The following is a 15,326-nucleotide window of genomic DNA, read 5'->3' on the forward strand; positions in this document are numbered from 1 at the left end:
CCTCACGTATTTTAGTCAATACAAATTGGCTTCATCATCGTAGCACTGACGATTGGAGCATCTGTTAAAAATCGTGCGAATAAAGCTACTTTCATAGAAATTGCCTTCTCTGTCTATCATCGTAATCTAAAACTGATCGCGCGCGAGACACCTCGTGATCTCGGACGACGTCAGGAGCGGAAACCGACGAAAAACAACTAAACTTCACCCTAACTCCAACGAACCCAACATCAAACCCCTCCTAACCGTGATGACTCTATAAGTAGATGATACAGAGCAAAAAGAAAAATTAAGAGTGATAAGTAAATAATGCCGAAAATTGCGACCACGAGACATACGTAACCTCTAAAGTCGATGACAAAAACGTGGATACAGTAACAAGCGTATACAGTAACAAGTGTATACATCCACAATAACAAAATCACTTACATAGAAGCTAACGCAAGGACTTTTCGAAGAAACCGTAAAATCAGTCAACAACCTATCCCGAATGCACAAGCAATTTTTGGTAACCCAAGCCATCCAGCTTTCTTTCTTTGTTCCAATCTCTGAGAGCTTCCATGGCTTTCTAGAGAGAGAAAAAAATGTTAAATCCTGATACATCATCTGACTTCTCGACGCCGCAAACGCTGACAACAATAGCTTGCACGGAGCATGGAAGAAGCAACACACCGGCGTGGAATAACTCAGCCAACCTTGTCGGAATGATTAGGAAGGTTGCAGAAGAAATATCCACAAAGTCGTTCGACGGTTCTTTCAACCTAGAAGATCCATCGAGCCAATATGATCAGTTAATTTATCTGCAAACTTCTCTGTGGCAGTTAAAAAAAGTTTCCAGCGAGCATTGAAACCTGTCGCCAATCGCAGAACCAAACTAACAAAGATCAAACATTATACATACACTAATTTAGATATCAAATTCAAATCCAGGATACGTGACGCAAGATGACATGGTCGAGACTGATAACACCGAGGTCACCACTGCGATCCCCCTCCTGCCAATTAGAGAACCTTTCTGGGTTGTCGATCCGGTAAGCTGGTTTCTAAAGGTAAAAAATCAGCTGAAATTAGACAGAATCACAAACGATGACTCAAAGTTAGCGACCTTTTAAGCGATCGCCGGTAACGAACACATGTTAAGAACTCAAACAACAACACATTAAGAGATTTGGAGAGTCTAAAAAATCTTGACAACCTATTCAATAAAATCCAAATAGGAGACAAAAAGTCGTTGCAGCTCTACAGGGAGATGACATGTCTGGCTGACTTAACAATAACAGAAGACCCCTTAATTTGCCGTCTGTAAGATTAGATTCAGCTCAATCATCGACAGCAAAAGAACTTGCCGTTACTGGCTGGATCATATTGGGGCCCAAAAATCTACTCTGTTACGTACTCACCATGGACTCTAGACATTGGATGTTCTATCAATTATAAAATACAGGAAATGATATAAGAATTCATGAACGTAAATAACTATTTAAAGATTGAAATTTTTTGAATCTCATTCTTTGAACTAACTACATAATAATCTTCTGCGAAGATGAAGATGTGAATTGATATGGAAAATTATATAAGATGAAGAAAGAAAGTTTGCTGTTTTTAAATGAAAATCAACTTAACTTTGACGGAGAATGAATTGTTGGGAAGGTGGACTGAGAATTCTGAGTTAAAAAAGAAAGTTAATTGCTAATTAACAATTTGAGCTTTCTACCTCAAGCTGTTACTTTAATCCCATTACTGAATCTGTAATAAAAAATAAAAAATTCTCTTGAATAAACAAAGTTTATCTTCAAATCACCTTCAAGGTCAAATCCAAGATCACCATCGTTTTGCCCTTTTAAAAATTCATGAAACGTACTTTGACAGTTCTATTAAATAATGCATTTCAGGGAGTTATTGAGATGCATTTTTTAAAATGGGACACGATGTATAAAAAACAGAATAATTTCGGGAACAATAATAACGGGAACTGATTACAGGAATTTAATTAATTATATTTGATGCGAGCAAAAATAATGCAATATGAAACTTAACCTAGTAGCGTAACTTTTTCTTTAATATAGTTCTTTTAATCATAAACCCATTATGAGAGGCATACGACGCTACACGGTAATTATAATTCACGAAAACTACTGGTAAATACGCATCAAGGGTCGCGGGAGCGACCTGCGGCATGAATGCCGGAGGAGCGGACTACGCGACACTATTACACAACAGCTTCATAATGGGCCGATTCAATTTATGATTTATACATAAATTATACGATTTATATTCTTGAAATATCATTTAAGAGACTCGTTTTTATATTGTACTTAAGAAAATATTTAATTATATAATTTAACATTCCCGATTTACATCTTATTTCATCGTCATTTCGCGAAATGGCCTAATTTTATTTTCTTCTCCAGTCAAATTTTTGTCCACTGTTGTCCACACATTGGATGTGCTGCGCATGTGTTATTTGACTTACTTATCGGCGTCTCTGTATGAGACCCCCCGCTATCTATTAAACTAAAACTAAATCAATATGTTATACTAATAAGAAACTGCATAGTTCGTGTCTGTTCGTGTCTGAACGCATTACATGATATTGTGGCCTCGTGATAATTCAAGGATTTACTTTCAACAATTGGTGAGTAAATTATCATTACTTATAAATTACATTATTATAATGATAAAAAGTAACTCTATGTAATTATAAAATAAGATAATTATATAAGGAAAGTAAGTGAAGCATGTGCACGAGGGTGATCCGTGCAATTGGTTATGTGAACCCTCATTTTTGACTGACAAAACAATTACCTATAAGATAATGATTTAATGACAACTAAATAACAACTATTAAACTGTAACAATAACAACTAACAGTTTAATGATAGCAACTGCTAACAATTTAATGATAACAATTGTATAATAATATATTAATAATAACTGTAGAATATCAAATCGTATAACATTTTTTTTTAAACATTTTAAAAAAAATTTTTCGAAAAACCAAAAAAAAAATTATTGCAGTATTCTACGTGGAAAAACAAACATTTTTTCTCCTATAAATTTTTTTCGATTGTTACAATTTGATGGAGATAAAAAATGTTGAAAAAAACTGTCACTTCCAGGAAAAAATGCCCGTGCGCGCGTCATATTTGACGAAAATAAATTTTTGATGAGTGATTCAGATAGAGCTTGGTAATAGCTAAAAAATGGTGTACTTCAAATTTTCGTACTATTTTTTTTCCAAAATTGGCTAATTGTCAAAAATAATAAAAAAATTTCAGAATTTTCAATTTTGCATAATTGTTGCAAAATTTAAAAAAACAATCGATGGCAACCGTGAATCATATCATTTGAAATCTCTCCAAAAGACCTTTCAAACGCACCCACGCGCGTCTCTGTACGTTAATTTCTACCAGGGATATAAAACTTTGAAGTTAGACTGATTTTGCCCGTGGGGGGGTAAAAGTGCGTAAGCGGCACTGTACTACTAACAGGAGGATAGCTATATATAATGACTGATATAAATATGGAAGCGCTAAAGATTATATAATGACTGATATAAATAAGGAAGTGCCAAAGTTTAGTACACAAAATAATGAAGAAAAATGTATCTTATGATTATGTATGCTATTCCAATAGTTATTTAAAAATATATAAATGTATAATAATAAAGTTATTAAAATCGAAATATGTATTAGTTTTATGAGTTCCGTTGCAACGATTACCGAAAATCGTTAGACTCGCGCGAGGTTAACGAGCGGCTAAGCGAGAGGAGCCGCGTTCGGTTCGCGAGAGAGAGAGAGCGCGTAGGGGCAATGACCGGGAGGGGAGGCTCCGACCGGCAGTATGACTGTGCCACTCAGTCTGTCAGCGTCGCGCTAACCTCCAATTTTTCGTGAGTTTCTCGTTTTCCTGGTGACTTTGCGAACTTGAGTGCGTGGGTGCAGTAGCAGCAGCAATAGCAGCAGAAGTAGCAGTAACAGCAGCAGGAGAAACAGCAGAAGTAGCAGCGACAGCAGCAACAACAACAGCAGCAACAGCACTCGAGGCGGTGCAGCAAGCAGCGGAGCAGTTTATTAACAGCGTGTTAATCGGATACGGTTGGCCACCGTATCCTCGTCGTTCTTGCGGTAGGTGCACCTTTTCCCCCTTTTCATTTGTTGTTAATTTGCGTGCGAATCCGAGCAGCGAGCGCGAAGAATTTATTTGTTGCGTGCGAGCAGGTAGTTCGCGGTAATCGCGGTTTTCTCTCTCTCTCAATCTGCGTGCCTTGTCATTCACGCGAGCGTGCGTAAGTCTCTCGGCCAGACCCTCGTGTAAATTAGTCGCATGAATAAAGTGCATTTTAATCGTTGTTTTTGAATCAAATAGTCGTTATTGTGTCTTTCCTTTGTCCGGAGGTCGCGTCAGTGTTTATTTACAGTGGATTCGAATTCGCCGGTTGCGTAGCACGAATCGTGCGAATACCGATAGACGCGAATCGACAACTAGGTTCCAGCGGCGGCCGCACGAGGGCTACTAGCAAGGGGCGACAGCGCCGCCAAGCGGTGAGTTGGGGGAACCCAACTTGGAATCGTAAGGAGACTCTGCGCAGGCGCACTCCGAGGCAAGGTAGGTTACTGTGCTTCGAGCACAGAGATAACAAGGCTTCGTCTAGTCGTAATACGGGCACTCCCAAGAGATTATCGACTAAATGGCAGCCTGTTATACCGTACAGTTGTCAATAAAATATATTTGTATTTTATTATAAATGGCTTAGTTTTTTTTACTGTAGTTTGAAATATGTAAGTTTTAGTTTATTTTTCATAATTAGAGTTCTCTTAAAAATCATATAATCGACCGGCGCAGGCATAGCTGCGCAGTGGCTTAAATCATGATCCGCGCCAGTTCTTGTTTGGAAGTGCCAGATGTCAGAATCATTCTATAAGTGCTTGTTGCTTCTAGCCTTAATTATTAATTTTAAAGAGTTGTACAAATAAAATTTTTATATCGTCCTCGTTTATTACTGGTCGCGGGTTCCGTGAACGTGATTAATTATACTGGTGGATGTGAATAATTCTACTCATTTGGTAATTTAATTGGTAAGTAACAAAACTTATGAGGTCAAACTATTTGTTATGATTATAATTTCTCTCTCTCTCTCTCTCTCTCTCTCTCTGCAATAAATAGTTGATTAATACTTCTAATTATAAAAAATGTTAAAAGTTATATGTTACATTAGACACTGGATTTTATTACTTTGATCATATAGATAAGAATAAAAATAAAACATAAATTTCAGGCACTGTCGCCACATTTTTACTGATGGAGGATTTTAAGGTGTAGAAATCATCCTGATAGATAAAAAGAAATTCAAACATTTACAATAGACATAACTTGGTAAGTTATATTCAACAAATTTCTTATTTTATGAGCGATAGCTTCTATTATAATTTTAATTTCATAGTACAATTTCAATAAAATTGTAGCACAATAAACCAAATGAATGCTTTTAATTAAAGAATTAATATTTTATTACAAAACAATTTATCCAAACTTCAGACGTCTCAAGATTTATACTTACCATAAAGTATAATTTAGTTTACTTTACTTTTAGAGAATTTCGTTGGCTATCACCCTAGATTGACATATTTATTGAAAATAATAAATGACATTAATTTTCTAAACCTAAACCAATGTGTTTTTACTAATAATGACATTCTGATTATAATACTACATTTCTTTTTCTTGAATTCTCAACATTACTTTTCAGTCTCATTTATATTAATTTCTTAGTAATTTTTTTTATTTATACAAAACAGTTTGGGATTTTTTTTTTTGCTATATTCATTAAAAGTAAGAGATCATACCCATGTTTTAAGGTTATCGGTGCAAAATTGTATGATTTTCTTTTATTTACACAAAACAGTTTGGGATTTTTTTTTGCTATATTCATTAAAAGTAAGAGATCATACCCATGTTCTAAAGTTATCGGTGCAAAATTGTATGTTTTTCTTTTCTTAATATGTTTTAAAAATTTGTGAAGAAAAACAGTATAAAATAATTCTTTTCAATTGACGTGCGCTAATTTTACATATACCTTACTCATTTATTTAAATGATTCCTTGATATTCTTTGCATTTCATTCAATAAATACATATTTCAACATGACCACAAGTTTATTTCTATAACTTGAAGATTTTTTGTTATTTTGAAGAGTGCATAAAGCAAATTTTTTTCTTTTCAATGATTTTACAAATGCCATTTTTTTACTATATTCATTAAATATAAACATCATACACATGTTTTAAAAAGTTATCGGTGCTAAATTGTCTATTGCTCACATTCTGATTATTTTATGGACTACATTTTTTCATCTCATTTCTTTTTTAAAACAATTTTCAACATTACTTTTCATTATTATTTATACAAATTTTTGTTAATACTAGTCTTTTTATAGAATAAAAAAATTGAATAATACATTTTTCTTATTTTAAAAATTTATCAATAATGGAAGTTTCACTCACATTTTTCATTTTAATAATAAATGACATAATGACATTCTGATTATAGTACTACATTTCTTTCTCTTGAATTATTCTCAACAACATTACTTTCCAGTCTCATTTATATAAATTTCTTAATAATTATTTACACAAAACAGTTTTGGATTTGTTTTGGCTATATTCATTAAAAGTAAAAAATCATGCCCATGTTCTAAAGTTATCGGTGCAACATTGTATGCTTATTGCTCACAACATTCTGCTTGTGGTACTACAATTCTTAATCTCATTCTTTCTTGAAACATTCTTAATATATTCTATAACGGCCGGGGCCGTTTTCGCGGAGGATTGTCCGCGCGCGAGTCTGAGCGCGGCCAAGCGGGCAAGCGAGCGAGGAGCGGAGAGAGAGAGACAGAGCGAGACTAGAGCAGGCGCGTGCCGTAGCAGGAGAGTGGGGGGAGAAAAACGATTTGGGACACTTCGATTGAGACCGGCGAGGGGGAGTGATCGCCACGTGCGCGCGCGAACGAGAGAAAATCGGGAGAAAAAGAAAAGTGCGAGTGTGCGAGAAAAGAAGGACTATCCTCAAAGGTCGCCGTTAGTTGTGGACAGTCGCCTAGAGTGGGCGATCACCAGGGGCAGAACTTGCCCGCCCGAGCAAGGGCGATAACGCGAGCGACGAATAGAGAGTAGTCTGTCTGCAGCAGCTACTTCCCGGTGAGTTCCTCTCCGTTTATAAGTGATGAATTAGCGTGCGTTTAGTGCCGCGAGCGAGCGTCTCTCTCTCTCTTTAGATTGTTATGCGAAGCGAAACCTCGGCGTGCGGTACTGTACAGGAAGTTCATATAAATAAATAAAGCCTGGTTTAACCCGTTTATGTGTTGACGTTGTGTTGGGTGTACCTAGGGAGGCACCTCTGTCCCTTCCCACGCCCGTGATTAGAGCTCACGCATGCTTAGCCGTGCTTTCGCGATCCTTTTTCAGGGCAGCGCGTGTCCGCCCATATTCGGCGGAACGCCAGGAAGCGGCTAGCTGATCGGGGCGGCGGTAAGCCCCGCACCGACCAGTTAAATTAAAATCTTTAACGGGCTGCGAAATCAATCCACGCGAGCCAGAAAAGAGTGATGCTGGAGCCGAAAGCCGCCCTGTTTCCGGAATGGACTTACACCCCACCGGGGGCGGGGGCAAGAAAGGCAAAAGTGTCAGCGCTGAGTGCCGAACAGCCCGAGGAAGAAGAGGAGCCGGCTGAGGCAGAGATCGCGGCGGTCGCTCTGAAGGGAACACCGAGCCAGTGGATGGAGAAGCTGGAAAAATCCATAATGGATAAGCTCAGCGAAAAGCTCGCCCAGATTCCTTCCGTGACAAGAGCACCTCCCAAGCCGCAGGCCCAGGGCGAGACGGCACCCAGGCCAAGAGGTCAGCGAAGGGCCATAGACTATTCGAAACCGTTGAGCTGCTCCAAGTGCGGCAGGCTCGGTTTCAGCGTTAAGTATTGTCCAAACTGCAACCCGCCAGTGCCGGCGGGAAACGGGACGGGAAGCGGTTAGAAGGGATCACTACCGTTCCCCCCAAACCCCAGATCCCACAGGCAGGGCAAACTCCGGGCGATAAGGATGCCCCCGATGCCGGTCACCAAAATAAACCCGCAAACGGCGAGCAACGACGGCTCGCTGAAGCCAGTGAGCGCCCAGCCGACACAAGGGCGAGGAAGCGGTGACGACGGTAACATCGGCTGTGGGACCACGGCAAGTAGCGAAGATTTAGCTACAACACAGGAAACGAGAGTCAGCGGACCCAGCAGCGCCGACTTAGTCCTCACAGATGAGAGCGACGGACATTCTTTCCACAGCAATGGCAAGGTAACGGCCTCGGCACTAGAAAACCCGGAGATCTCAGGATCCCGCGCATCTACGCAAGCCCAGACGGAGCAGGCAGCGAGCGAGGGGCTCACTGCAGCTAATGGAGCTTGTGATTTGGGCGGCGAGTCTTCGGCGACTGCCGCGGTCGCAAAGGAACGCCATACGGTAAGCCGTGAAAAAGAATACGCGCCGAGGACGAGTCAAGGTGGTGGCTCACCGTGCAGGTCGGGACTTTCCGGATTCGTGCCCTATACGATTCAGGAGCCTCCTGCACGTCGATGGGAGCGTTAGGTCTGCTGATTGCCGCTGAACTCGGACTTAAATTGAAAGTAGCCAAGGCTGGGTCGTGCAAGTTGCCGGACGGCCGGTCAGTGCCCGTGATAGGCCATCTAGAGATGCCTTTCACAACCGGAGGCGTGACCAAAGATGTCCGCGTCTCTATCATCCCAGAGCTCGCAGATCAATGTTATGTGGGGGTCAACTTCATGAAAAAGTTCAAGGCAGTGACTGACCACACTGATAATACCATTTTTCTGCGAGACGATAACGTGACGGTGCCAATGGAGATAGCTGGTTTAAAGGGAGCCGCCGAAATGGCCTCGATCGGTATCGCTGACACGACAGAAGAGCAGCGTGCGGAGGTAGAAAGTTTGGTGAAAAGTATGCTGCCACCGCCCAGCAAACTTCTAGGGGCGGCGAATGACGTCGAGCATGACATCAAGCTCACGTCCACCAGACCGATCAAGCAGAGATATTACCCGGTCTCACCCAAGATCGAGCAGGAGATGCACAAGCAGGTCGCAAAGTTGCTTGAGGCCGGCGTAATAGAAAGATCCAAAAGCGGTTGGTCAAGTCCCATCGTGATGGTACCGCGAGGCAATAAAGGAGAATACCGGATGTGCATCGACTTCCGCGAGGTGAACGCGATTACAGAGCCAGATGCTTACCCAATTCCCTTTATGTAGGATATACTGAGGCGGCTGCGCAACGCCAGGTATATATCAACGGTGGATTTGAGCCTCGCCTACCATCAGATCCCGTTAAAAAAGGAATGTCGCCCATATACAGCCTTCACCGTACCGGGCTTGGGGCATTTTCAATACATGAGAATGCCCTTCGGCCTTGCGTATGCGGGGGCGACATTCCAACGCCTGATAGACAGCGTCATCGGCCCAGACATGGACCCTTTTGCGTTCGCGTACTTAGACGACATCATCATCGTCTCTTCGTCATTTGAGGAGCACAAGCTCCACTTGGCGAAAGTTCTGAACCGCTTGACAGAGGCAGGGCTCACAGTGAGCCCGGACAAGAGCGTGTTTTCCAGGTCGGAGGTCCGATACCTCGGACTACTCGTCAATCGCGACGGAATCAGGCCGGATCCAGAAAAAGTCCGGCCGATTGCAGAATACCCGAGGCCCAGCAATGTTCGGAAGCTAAGACGCTTCATGGGCATGGCCTCGTGGTACCGGCGATTAATCGAAGACTTTGCCACGATCTCTGAGCCCCTCGTCAAGCTAACCAGAAAGGCCGAACCATTCGTGTGGGGAACCGCACAGCAAGAGGCGTTCGAGACCATCAAGAACTTGATGATGACAGCCCCAATCCTACAGCCACCAGACCTCGAGGGAGACTACGCGCTACACACGGACGCCAGCGACTCAGGACTCGGAGTTGTCCTGGTCCAGTCGGTTGGCGGTGAAGAGCGCGTAATTGAATTCGCGAGCCGCACCTTGTCGAAAGGAGAACGCAACTATTCGGTCTCGGAGCGTGAATGCCTAGCAGTGCTGTACGGAATTGAAAAATTCCGACACTACATAGAGGGCTACAAGTTCAAAGTGGTAACGGACCACAGCTCTCTGCGCTGGCTAAGACGCATGAGAAACCCGACGAACCGTCTAGCGAGGTGGGCTCTACGACTTCAAGGATATCAATTCGAGGTCGAGCACCGTAAAGGAGCCCTGCACGCAGTCCCCGACGCACTGTCACGCGCGTTCGAGGAGGACGACGAAGATGGGCCCACGATAAGTGCTCTCACGTGGTCCAAAGAAACGAAAGACGAGTGGTACCTCTCCAAAATCGAAGAGGTCAAAAATGAACCCGGTGCCCATCCGATTTGGAAAATCACGGGCGGTAACTTGTACACTTACCGCCCCGACCGAGCTTTCTCCGAACTGCTTGAGGACGACGAGGCATGGAAGTTAGTAGTGCCCCAAGAGCAGAAGGGGAAAGTTTTGGCTGAGTGTCACGATGCAGTGACAGCAGGGCACCTGGGACGAGATAAAACCCTCGCCCGCGTGCGCCGCCTTTACTTTTGGCCGGCACTTAAGCGCGACGTAGAAGAATACGTACGCGGCTGCCAAATTTGCCAGCAGTGCAAAGTGGAGCAGCGACGCACTTATGGGCTTATGGGGGGACACAAAGTTGAGCGCCCTTGGCAGGTAGTGGCCGGCGACATTACCGGTTCGTTCCCGCGCAGCCCCCGGGGCCACGAATACCTCCTAGTCTTTGTCGACTTGTTTACGCGTTGGGTGGAGTGCGTACCAATCCGCCGAGTCAACGCCAAGACCATCGTTAAAGAGTTTAACGATAAAATCGTAATGAGATTCGGAGCGCCGGAACAATTCCTCTCGGACAACGGGACGGAGTTTAAAAACCAACTCGTCGAAGACTACTTGGCTAAGCAAGGCATAAAGTCCGGGCTAACCCCCGCGTATAGCCCTCACGCCAACCCAACAGAGAGATACAACCGAACTCTCAAGACAATGATCGTCACCTATCTCGAAGACCATCATAAAAATTGGGACGAAAAGCTCGTTGAATTGTCCTTCGCCCTAAACACGGCCATACACAGTACCACTAAGGTCAGCCCGGCCCTTTTGAATTATGGCCGACAACCAGTTCCGCCCGGCACTCAGCGCCGCCAACAAGATTCCGCAAGCGCGGAGAACGAAGAAGAACAAGCTAGGGCAGAATGGGCCGAACACCTGGGGCTACTAAGTGACTGGTATGATGAGGCCGCAGCACGCACGAAGGACGAGCGGGAGCGCCAGGCACTCTATTATGACAAAAAGCATCGGCAGCATAAGTTCAAGGTCGGAGACTGGGTGTGGAAGAGGAATCGGATCCTCTCCTCGGCGGCCCAAGGCGTGGCAGCAAAACTAGCACCGAAATATACCGGACCATACGTTATCGCGAAAGTTTGCGGCAACAACGCGTTCAAACTGGCTAACCATCAAGAAGAGTTGGAGACCCTTGTCCACGCCAAAGACCTCCGCCAGTTCTACGACTCGGCCGAGTGCAAAGACCAAACCCAGCCGGAAGATGGGGAAGACGCGGCTCGACCGCCGAGGGATATAAGGGCGAAAGGCGACCCGCCCGAAGCGTGCGACCAAGCGAGCGAGAGCGAGTCCGACGAACAGGGCGAGCTTTCGGATCCGACACCCGCGCCGGCGCCAGCGAAGCGGGGACCAGGGCGGCCGCGCAAAGTCCAAGCGGCAAGTCCACAGCCCGTGGTCGCGAGAAAGCCACGGGGCCGGCCTCGAAAAACGGCACGCCTGGTACTGCGCACAGCGACGTGGGCCATACCGAATCTGAACCGTGCCGTCGAAACGAACAAGTGAAAGCCTGGAAGACCGAAAAAGACTTAGCGACCGCACCCGCACCATTCGCAATCATTACCCCCGTCAATCATGATCATTCATTCACCTCATACCATTCATTGTCACCCCATTACAGATGGAAGACGCAGTCATGGAAATCGCCGCTTGGTTCTTCGGCCACGCCCGTCACGAGGATCTCAAGCGGTCGGAGAAGAGGACCCTCGTCGGCGCGCGCAAGACTTTCGAGCGGATGCGCGTCGAAGCCCTCGAGTTGGAGGGCGGAGAGAAGAGGGATGCGCAGTTCGCCCGCATCTTCGACCGGATTACCAACCAGATCCGGGAGGGCATCGCACAGGACACCGTGCTCCGCCGGCTAGACGACGCCCGAGCCCGACTAATCCTGCGGGTGCAACAGCTGCAGGAAGAGGGCGTCATCGCGCCGCCGCACCCAAGGCCGAGCCCAAGACTCACCTTGGAAGAGGTCCGTGAGACCCCGGAGGGCTGGCCGACCCGCGGCGGGCACAGAAGCCACCCCGCCCCGCCACCAAAGACGTCAGTGCACGCGTGGGTGTACGGGCGATACGCGTCCAAGGGCATACCCACTGGGCGACCCGCCCCAAGTTCGAGTCGCCCCACGCCCAAAACTCAGGACGCCTCCTCGCAGACCACCAGCGAGAAAAAGGACGCGACAACCCAGACCCCTCGCTCAGCAGTGCACCGCGGAGTCCAGGTCAGGCCGTTCCGCTGGGCGGTGTCCACCCAGGCGACGCCGACCCGGCTGGACCGATCGACGCAGGCCTATCCCGACCAGCAAGAGGTGGCCTCACAAACCTGGCCACCCACGAGCGCGCCAGGAGCCGCAACTCACCGAGAGGAGGTCCCGAACCGAAGGGACGCACCCCCCGAGTGCGGTCGGAGGTCATGGGACATGGGCGGCAGCCCCGAAAATACCCCGAGGCCTGCCCGCGTGTACCCCTACATCGGCCGGCCGTACGAGAGTGCAGATTGGCCCACCTCCCCGTTGTGCAAGTGGGCGAGCCGATCAAGCGAGGAGGACTGGCCAAGCATCGGGCGAACGCTGACCGAACTCGGGAACGCGTGGAAGTTCGTCATGAGCTTCCAACGCCGAGTTCTAACCAGGTCGGTGCAGTTCCTGGAGCTACCCGGTGCAATAATCTTTCTCGACCCGTGGCTCGAGAAACTCGAGCGGTGGCAACGCTACGAGTTGGCGGTCCGGGCAATACAACGAGGGCAGCCGCCCGTATTCTCGGCGCCCCCTCCAGTATTGCCCTATCCGGAATTCCGCCGGGCGCCCGGTACGGAAAACCAGCGCCCCCAAGGGCCTACAGTCTCTAGGCCCACCGCTCAGACAACGCCCGACCAGGACAACGAGGGCGCAGCGACCCCGGAGCCAGCCCATCACGGCCGCGTGAGCGTAGACGCCAACTCCTCCGGGGGAAGCACGGTGACGATCAACGTCAGCCAACGTCACGGGCGCTGGGCGGAACACCATCATCCGCAGAGGGCCCATTCCCTGGGGAGAAGGGAGCGGAGTCGCGCGAGGAGCGCGAGCCGGGCCCCAAACCCCAACGTCGTCGACCCGGAGGGACGCCGAGAGGGCCAATCACGCCGTGACGCCGAGGGATGCTAAGTCTGTGGGCATCCCGGCGTCTCTAAATCATCACGTTGCCCGAATCTCACCCGCCACGGCGAATTCCGGCGCGACCGCAGCCACCGGCGCCACTGATAATTGCCCACTGGGGCAACCAAATAAATAATTTTCACCTCATGTCACCGTCACATTCATTTCACTTCACCCCTCTCACCTCGCTAGTCCTTACCCTCGTATAACCATTCCGCGCTATAATCGTCGAATATTACCCCGGGTATCATCCGACTAGGAGGGGGCTATAACGGCCGGGGCCGTTTTCGCGGAGGATTGTCCGCGCGCGAGTCCGAGCGCGGCCAAGCGGGCAAGCGAGCGAGGAGCGGAGAGAGAGAGACAGAGCGAGACTAGAGCAGGCGCGTGCCGTAGCAGGAGAGTGGGGGGAGAAAAACGATTTGGGACACTTCGATTGAGACCGGCGAGGGGGAGTGATCGCCACGTGCGCGCGCAAACGAGAGAAAATCGGGAGAAAAAGAAAAGTGCGAGTGTGCGAGAAAAGAAGGACTATCCTCAAAGGTCGCCGTTAGTTGTGGACAGTCGCCTAGAGTGGGCGATCACCAGGGGCAGAACTTGCCCGCCCGAGCAAGGGCGATAACGCGAGCGACGAATAGAGAGTAGTCTGTCTGCAGCAGCTACTTCCCGGTGAGTTCCTCTCCGTTTATAAGTGATGAATTAGCGTGCGTTTAGTGCCGCGAGCGAGCGTCTCTCTCTCTCTTTAGATTGTTATGCGAAGCGAAACCTCGGCGTGCGGTACTGTACAGGAAGTTCATATAAATAAATAAAGCCTGGTTTAACCCGTTTATGTGTTGACGTTGTGTTGGGTGTACCTAGGGAGGTACCTCTGTCCCTTCCCACGCCCGTGACTAGAGCTCACGCACGCTCTCGTGCTTAGCCGTGCTTTCGCGATCCTTTTTCAGGGCAGCGCGTATCCACCCATATTCGGCGGAACGCCAGGAAGCGGCTAGCTGATCGGGGCGGCGGTAAGCCCCGCACCGACCAGTTAAATTAAAATCTTTAACGGGCTGCGAAATCAATCAAATTATTTTACAGGCCGTTACAATTCTCCAAATTTGTGAATAAAAACAGATAAATTGATTCTTTTCAATTGACGTGTGCTAATTTTATATACAGGGTGGCCCATTTTAAGTGATCCACTCAGATATCTAGATTGGAGTAAGTTTTATCGAAAAAAGTTTCAGACAAAAGTTACTCAACTTTGAGGGGGCCATGTTTCTATGACCTTGGATTTGACCTTGGAGGTCATGTTCAAGGTCATTTCAAGGTCAACTTTGTTTTTTTAAATAGGAACCCCCATTTTTGACCACGGATTCAGAAAGAGCGGGAAATTTTACGTCCAAAACGGTATTTTTAAATTTTTTTTCATGGCCTTGAGAAGGTCGATTTAAGGTCAAATGCTTGAAAAACTGCATAAAAGCGTTTTTTTAATTTTTAAGATATCGAAAAATGACCTCTACAAAATTTGTTCAGAACAGAGTGGGCCACCCAATGCACCAAAAACCTTTGACCTTTAACCTCATTTTGAAGGTCATTTCAAGGTCGAAGTGTTTTTTGTAATGAAAATCCCTCTTTTTAACCCCGGATACGCACATAGCGCGAAATCTGACGTTTAGATAAGGTATTGTGTTGAGTTTCGCGCTATGTGCGAATCCGGGGTCAAAAAGAGGGGTTTCCATTACAAAAAACACTTCGACCTTGAAATGAC

At 46.5% G+C, this 15,326-nt stretch overlaps 1 protein-coding gene across 4 annotated transcripts in view; it reads left to right on the top strand.

The window, feature by feature from the left end:
- LOC131663385 (probable Na(+)/H(+) antiporter nhx-9) overlaps window positions 1-15,326 on the top strand; it is a 1,718,187-nt gene that overhangs the window by 1,702,008 nt on the left and 853 nt on the right. For 3 of the 4 annotated variants that reach the window (XR_009301845.1, XR_009301846.1, XR_009301847.1), the window contains one exon: window positions 5,279-5,376. The exons of the other annotated variant lie outside the window; for it this stretch is intronic. The gene's annotated coding sequence lies outside the window, so the exon portion shown is untranslated. The remainder of the gene's footprint in view (window positions 1-5,278; window positions 5,377-15,326) is intronic. 4 annotated transcript variants of the gene reach the window in all.

The sequence above is a fragment of the Phymastichus coffea genome, unplaced genomic scaffold (genome assembly GCF_024137745.1).
Source record: "Phymastichus coffea isolate CEN01 unplaced genomic scaffold, Cenicafe_Pcof_1.1 PCOF00034, whole genome shotgun sequence".
NCBI classification, from domain to species: domain Eukaryota; kingdom Metazoa; phylum Arthropoda; class Insecta; order Hymenoptera; family Eulophidae; genus Phymastichus; species Phymastichus coffea.